This window comes from Helicoverpa armigera, chromosome 27 (genome assembly GCF_030705265.1).
Source record: "Helicoverpa armigera isolate CAAS_96S chromosome 27, ASM3070526v1, whole genome shotgun sequence".
Lineage (NCBI taxonomy): Eukaryota > Metazoa > Arthropoda > Insecta > Lepidoptera > Noctuidae > Helicoverpa > Helicoverpa armigera.
In genome coordinates this window covers 6,936,020-6,944,600 of record NC_087146.1, presented here as the reverse complement: position 1 = coordinate 6,944,600, position 8,581 = coordinate 6,936,020, and the positions used below count along the sequence as shown (strand labels likewise).

Sequence of the window (8,581 nt, the reverse complement as noted above, 5' to 3'; positions counted from 1 at the left end):
AATTATATAAAAACAAACTTCTTGACAACTGGCCGGCAAACTTCTTTCTTGAAAAGAATGCAACTTTCAGCCGCATTTTGTTTTCAAGTCTGACATTTCCGACAAAAAATGTCACTACACTATGCACTCATCAGGATTAAGTCAACATTATATAAAAAACCATTATTTAATAACTGTAAAGCGGTACAGTTATGATACCATATCGAAATTGCGAAGTATTCGCTAGTGTCATTTTCTTTTTGTAATCAAAATTTTCTGTAGTTTGGCTATCTGGTATCGCGGTATGTATAGGAAGCAACCGACTTTAACGAGTATACCAGAGCGCAACGAGAACGAAGATGAGCATCTAACTAATAAATGGGTGCCGAAGAAAAAACACGAGGTGCTTAAAGCTAAGTATAAATGTCTTAAGAAACTCTTCCAAATATACGATGCAAGCGTGATTGGGATTCTGCCTGAATCGTACGGCCCCGAAGGGTATCTAGAGGAGGATATTAAGGCCAACAAGAAGAGGAAGAAGCGGTCGCATCGCACCAAGACTGACGCATGTGCTGGGACCACCGAAGTCTCCAGCGGCGACGCCACAGTCCACACTGACACCGAGAAGGAATCCATCGCGACCGCCGTCATCAGAGACTTGAAAATGACTCAATGTTCTTGCACTTCCACGCAGATGGAGTCGCTAGTGTCCAAGGACAACAAGTACTCAGCCACACAGGAGTCGAAAGAGAACATGACTGAAAGGAACTCATCGGTTGACAAAAACTTGATGGTAGAACAGCCCGTGGGGCCGGAACGGCGAGAATGCGAGTTCACACAGACGAGCGAACCTCATCAGCACCCTCACCAGCACCCTCACCCGCCGATCCCCTTCCTCATGATCAACGAGAAGCGAAAGCTGACCCGGTTCCAGTGCTTCATACAGCGAATCTTCGGTATTCGTCGGGAAAGACCGTATAAAATTACGTGTTACCGAATGGCCATGTGTATGCTGCCAGCGATAATAATATCACGCATAACTTTGCGAGAAGAGACGGCGAAGGGGCTGAGGTTCAGGAGGCTGCGGCGGCCGAAGAAGATACAGTCTGAGATCGCACTGAGGGATGTCAACAGCCCGGTAATCTTGACTTATGTGCAGTCGGTGCAGAGAAGTTGTTTGATGGACACCACGCCGAGACAGTGTCCTATTTTGGGATGCTGTATGCGCTCTTACGGTTGGTAGTTTTAAAACTATTTAAAATGTACTGTATTAAAATGTTTTCTAGCAGGTAATCTAATGTTCTTTTACTTTTCAGGCATCATAAACTACAACGACCACCTTAACCTCTGCCACTTCCCCGACAGGAAGTTTATCTGTCACTACTGCCACGAGGGCTTCGAGAGAGTACGACAAATTTGTCCACGAGAACGAACACATCGGCATCACCAAGCTGGGAGCCACCAACATCTCCACCCCTTCGACCGATCGACAGACCCTCAAGAAGGCCAGTAACACCCAAACCGACCCCGAGTTGACGAAATGTGATGTTCCAGAAGATAAATTGAAGAAAATCGTGTCGTTCTTCGATAAAATCTCTGACCCGGACCAAATTTTGACGGAAATCAAGAAGAATAGATTCTCTGAATCTAACCTGCAGAATTCTAAATCGGGGACCAATGAGACGGCTGAATCGTCGGATTCCGACAAGAGGACGGTCAGCTGCGTGAACCTACATCGGAAGGTGGATAAGTCGAAGTGCGCCTCATCTGCTGAATCCGAGGTGACTTCGAAACACCAGTTCAGCTCGCCTATCACTTGTCACATTTGTGGAGAGACTTTCAATTACAGGTAAAACTAACCACGAGCCTGGTAAGTTGAAAGACCGTGGTCTAGGAACACCAGCAGCCTGGCAATCAACCATTGTCGTGGATAGTTCTTCATATGACCAGTAACTCTTACAATTATCCATTAGGTAAGTCTGGCAAAGCAATTTTCCCAATTGCCTTTTGCCATGGAGCCCTATCCTTTTTCCCCTTAGCAGCTGGAAGTCCATTTCGTCTGGTCAAGAGGTCTACTACCCTCATGTTAGTTTTATCTCTTTGGGTATTATCAAAAACGCGCCCTACTCCCCTATTCACATCCACCCGAAGAAAACCATATCCACTTCGAATTCTATAGTTAAAACCGTTGTTTTCCTCAGGCGACAGCTAAGCCTTCATGTAGACCTGGAACACCGAGTCCACGACAAGTTCTCCAAGTTTCACAGCTGCGCCGCCATCCTCAGCAACAGAGCCACGAATCGAGTCGACATGGTCTCCGAAGACGGCAAAATCAAAGTCCAAAGCATAGACAGGTCTCACTCCGGGATACGGAGGTCAACTTCAAGTCTTAGCCAGGATACGTACTCAGAAGTTTCCAGAAGGAAGTCTGACGAAAGCTTGAGCTGCGATCCCTCCACGAATATAGTCTACTATACTTCTATGGAGACAGTTAAGAAGCCGTCAATGGTAAATAGCATTGTCAAGAAAGTTCGGAGCGGCTTCAACAGTTATAAGTGGGAGCCGGGTACAAAAATTATTCGTGTGTAGTCCGTCTTGTGAAGTGGCATTTTGTAAGTGTTTTGATAATAATATAATGAAAAAGTACAATTTTGAGGTTTTATTTTTGTAGTTGTACATAAACTTTAGTTATTCATAAACTGCAAAATCGATTTTTCTGTGCTTTTCACTTGGCTAGCTGTAAGCATTGACTGATTGAGGGGCTACATTTTGTCCAGGTACCTACGGAAGTTTCCCCGAGAAAAGGGTGAAATTGCTAGTACAATCCTATTTTATTGGTTCCAACAAAGCTGGCGAGGACATCAAAAAATAAAACAAACCAAACTAAAAACCACACGTTTATTGGTAGTTATTTTCATATAATATTCCTAACACATCCCACGCAGTGAGACCGCCGCAAATAAAGTTTGGAAGCCAGTAAAACATAAATATGGTACAACTTAAACTATTGATAACGTAAACTTATTACTAAATATACTATTTTGGTGTCTGTTTATCAAATAAACCAACAAAATACATAACAAACAAGATATTATTAAAATGTGGCAATGAAGAAGGAAGATTACCAGCAAATAAAAATAACTACCAAATTGGTAGACTTTGAATATATGTTTAAGTTTGTATATATGTATAGTGTGTACATTGTAGAAATAGATTATAAAAATAAACACTCGAATAAAAGAATTTGAATTAAATGTGACTTTTCAAATGTTTTAAATGTAGAAAAATTTTGTTCTTACGATACAATACAACATGACATATTTCTTACTTGAGAATATATAAGAGAATCTATGTATTTATTATTGTTTATTTGGTAAACAGATACCAAAATCATCTACAATAATAATAAAAGAGCCGGTATTTATAAATATATTAACGCTGCATACATGAGACAATAATTTGCAGTATTTCTCACCTAGTATATTAATTATTTTTCTCACTTTATTTTAGCTGCTTTTTGTTTGTCACACGAATATTTCCATTATATGGAATTTTAACCATTGTCGAAAATTAGCAAGTTGAAGAAGAAAGACTGCAAAATATAGCCACAGTGTCTATCAATAATTAACTTACAACGCAACAAGCAAATCAGTTGAAAAACCAACAATCTCCTAATTGCCTATTAAATTCATTATTTTTATGACAAAATAATAATAATTAAAACCGTTGATCGTATGTCTAGTCACAAAGTAATAATAATATATTTTAAACAAATAAACACGCGATTTCATGTCGTCATTGATATTTAAAACAAAATGATAAATTGTACTTTCTTACAATAACAAACGGGTTCAACCTATATTTAACTGACTTCCCAAAAGGGAGGTTCTCAATTCGAATATTTTATTTGTAATCGGATATTTCTTTTAACTTAACACCCTTTTAACATTTCCTCACTAGATTGAACCTACTTTACCCAACATTTCCAAAGTGTTGTGATACATATAAAAATCTTACATTTTGTATGTAAATCTGTCACTAGAAGCGATCTCACTTCTACCCGCTAACCAATCAATCTAGCACCGAACCACGATATTAACTGTTACACAGAGAATGTATTTAAAAACAAATAATATAGAAGAAAATATTTTTTAAAGCTTGCAACACCAGTTTAAGAAATTCCCGCTAGATATTATTTAAACATGCTATCTCTGTCTAATTTAAACACCAAAAGAGATAGACTTATGTTTTAATTAATATTTAGCAGAATTTTCTGAATATTGGTGTGAGATGGATTAAAATATTTTTGCAGTATTTGAACTGTTTTCTTAACAATACATAACTAAAATCAAATTGTTTGGAAGACTAACGGTAAGTTGCACCATTTAACTATAACGATAACCGAACCATTTTCAGTTGTCAAATCGCCGATGTGACCAATGGGCGGCAAGTATACGGCAGGTTATGGTTTGGTTATCGTTATAGTTAAATGGAAATACTCAATATAACATATTGGTAGAATAAAAAAGATTTCACGTGATTTCCATAAAAGAATAACAATTATAATAAATTTAAAAAGATAATACATTCTCACTACATTTTTGAAAACATGGTGACTTTCAAATTTCATTAAAAAAAACACTTTTGTTTTCTCTTAGCTGATTTTTATCTATCCATAAATATTTTTCAAAGAAATTTCAAAGCCACCGTTTTTCAGACATCCCTATCCATCTATTAAAAATACCTTTACTCTTAGAACGAACGACAAAATTGATAAGTATATGTGCAATTTAAGAAACAAATAGACTTTCAAATATAAGTATCTCGAGGACTTTTAAAACGCCTGTAATACGTTGCACGTCTTTTCCCAACTATGTTGGGGTCGGCTTCCAGTCTAACCGGATGCAGCTGAGTACCAGTGCTTTACAAGGAGCGACTGACCTCAACCCAGTTACCTGGGCAACCCAATACCCTTAGTAAGACTGGTGTCAGACTTACTGGCTTCTGACTACCCGTAACGACTGCCAAGGATGTTCAATGACTGTTTGTGTATGTATTTGACAAATAATACCTACCAATTTTGTCGCATATACGTCTTAAAACATGTCCAAAATAACCTCTCTTTTAGCTTTTAATTATTTTTTAGTTTTTCAAGTCAATAAGTAATAAGTAAATATATAATATAATGTGCCAATTACTCGCTACGTGGCAGGGTTGTAATTGCGAAACCCTGTCGCGTTTCATTTAGATGCATTGCCGATTAGAATATGATTTTACTAATTTTGAAAAGAATGTAATATGGTCAAGGGACGTCCACCAACAGGTGGACAGACGACCTTATAAAGGTCGCCGGTAGACGCTGGATGCAGGTCGCCTCCAACAGGTATCTGTGGAGATCTAAGGGGAGGCCTATGTTCAGCAGTGGACGTCCTATGGCTGAGATAATGGTGATGAAAAATTAAAGAAAAATCTAAATAATTGTCAATCAAATGCTTTAGTGATATAACTTGATAACTCTTTATAAGTAACAGCACTATTGTAGGGATGTGAAGTTGTTTATCGATATGAAATTCTATGAAAGTATGTTCAAAATAAAATTTAAATTTTCAAGCAATGCATCACAATGACAGTACAAATCTTTAGATATAAATAACCGTTCGATTACAACTAAGGTTACACAGTAATCCATAGAAAATAATAATTAAAAACATTAAATCAAAACGTAGATATATTTACATTTTTCTTTACTTACTCGTATGTTTTGTGTGAAAAGCCAACTTTTTCAAAATACTTTGTATTTACGGTTATTTTCTTACCATAGACAATATACAACACCAAACTTTTGGATCGAAAACCATAGTCAAATGCTTTCCTTTGTAATACTCTTTATTTATGGTAATTCTTCTTACAACCATAGACAATTTACAAGACCAAACTTTTTCCGTCAAAACCATAGTCAAAATGCTTTAGAGATCGCAATTTTTCACCAGCCAAGACTCGAACTCAATCCCCACAAAACATACAAATTTACTATCATAAACCACACAACTATAGTTGACGTTTAATATTAATAATAATAAAAACAACTATGTATACAATACACATTGGTTTTTAATAAAATCAAGGAGAACAAAATGACTAGCGGAGATATCATGACGGAAAATCTCCTAAAGCCGGGTTTTCACAGTAAGAGTTGGCTCGGACCGAGTGCACTCGGATGTCTACTCGTATCATGTAAACACGTAATCCGAGTAGACTCGGACTCTGCTCTATTTTCGAGCTCACTCGGATCATTTGAATGTACTCTGTGGATCATTTTTATGAAACAACAATATGGCGACAATTAGAATAGAATAGAATAAATGATTAATTAATTTATTAATTAACTAGCTTTTGCCCGCGGCTTCGCTCCCGTCAACTGACTTCTCTACTTTACCCTATATTTTTTCATAAGAACCTTCTCCTGACAATAACAAACACAACAAAAAGAATTAGCCTAATTGGTCCAGGCGTTGTTGAGTTATGCGCTTACCAACACATTTTGCGATTCATTTTTATATTATAGATTAAATTAAACCACCATCCGTGTACACTCGTACGAAGCTGACTCGTACGAGTGCAATCTGAGCCAACTCTTACTGTGAAAACCCGGCTTTAGAAATTAGCGTCGATAACATGCGGGTGTTCGGGGACGAGGAACGTTGCTCCGCCTTCTTTGGGGCCCGCCCATTTTTGTAAAACCAAAATCTTCGACAGACATGTCAAGGAACCCGAACGCCTCGTTAGTTCAATCGTAACTGATCGTTATGACCTAGAAGGCGTCTGACTTACCTGTTTTGGTATCTCCGCTCATTATTCTTTCTCCATGCTAATAATATAATAAAATTGATAAATGCACGATGCGATGGCGAAATTATGTCAATAGTGTAATTATTTTGTTGCTTTTAAGAGTAAATTGTTCTTGAGACATTATGTACAATATATAAATGATACTTATGTTTACCTGTGGTTTCACCCGCGTCCAACTTTCCAAAAATCCTTTCTTATGACAAATTGTAAAGTATGTCTACATAGCAAGAAGTGTTTAATTATGAATTTTAATACACATACTATAAAGTTTGAAAGAATGTATGTTTTTATTCTTCCACGCAAAAACTATTGAATGTATATTGATGAAATTTGACAGTAATATGGCTTAACATATAGCCTATTTTTTATCCATATGCGGGAAGTATTTCCTCCGCGACGAGGTATATTTAGATTTGGTTCTGACCTGCAGAATTAGGTGCATTCAAAAGTTATCATTTATATATTGTACATAACGTCGACCTAAAAATATTGCATATTGATTCATATTTTTACTTCTTACATGTACAATAACAAATAAAATAATTTCGTTTCCTTAAACACGTACAAAAGGGACGCTGTTTCATATATTTTGCATATTATTGACGAAATAATATTTTAGATATTTAACCGACTTACAAAAGGAAGTTATAATCATCAATTCCGTAAGCATTGAGATTTTTTCACTTTTTCATACATTTCGACATAGTCGTGTTTATTTTAACCGACTTCCCAAAAGAGGTAGTTTTCAATTCGGGTGTTTGTAGTTTTTTCGTAAAACTTCGCCAATAATACGCAATAATTAATCACAGACTTGATTTACATATTGGGTCCGTGCAAAAGTATTAATTCTTTTCCTTCAAAATAGTAAGCGCAAAGTTTGCGCAAACTGCGCAATTTAGCGCAAAGGCGTTCTGAAGTGATTGAAACGTCAATAAGATTTTATTTTAAGATTATGTATGTAGCGCAAAATTTTGCGCAAAGTGCGCTATTTAGCGCAATAAAGTCGATTGAAAAACTTCAATAAGGTTTTTATTTTCTAGGAGAAAATAATACTCTTTGCACGGTAAACTCTAATTTTATTAAAACATTTATATTTTATATGTATTGTTTATTATCAAATATTGCGTGCGAAGACTACACAAATATTCATAGATTAATCAGGCTTAGTTTACCCAGATTTTAATGGAAATATTAAAATTTTAATATTTTTATAGGGAATCTTTTTAGCCATTTACCTTTATACCGTTTTTATACCGTTATTGTTGTTTATCCACGCATATAGCTGAGTTTATAATATTTTACGTGTTTTTCTAGAATGTGACACATAATATACTTTTTGCAAATCAAAGCTAAAATCTATGAATACTAATGTACCTTCACGTTAAGCCTACGACTCAAAAGGAGGTATTCATTGTTTTGAGCTAACTCTGTACATTGTGTGTGAGTATAACTTCTTTCTCTTTACTCTGTGGAGGGTCTGAAAGAGAAAACGTTGGAGTTTTTCATAAAAATTATATTTTTAATCATATTTTTTATTGATGTCCCATTGCGCTATGAGAGTGAAGGAATAGTGAGTGCACCTGTGTCCAAGCAAATGTTTGTGCACTATAATATGTCCTGCGCAGCTGATCTCCTTATATGAGAACGGCCGCCGTGGGTAAAACTATCTAAGCTGGCTAGGAGAACATCATCATCACACACCTTTTTTGATGGTAAATAATCAAATGACTCCTCCGCTGTGGGTTAACAGCGA

General features: G+C 36.4%; 1 pseudogene; it reads left to right on the top strand.

Annotated features, from left to right (window-relative positions):
• Positions 1–101: 101 nt before the first annotated feature.
• On the top strand, positions 102–2,628 carry LOC135118880 (uncharacterized; annotated as a pseudogene).
• The last annotated feature ends 5,953 nt before the right edge of the window (positions 2,629–8,581 follow it).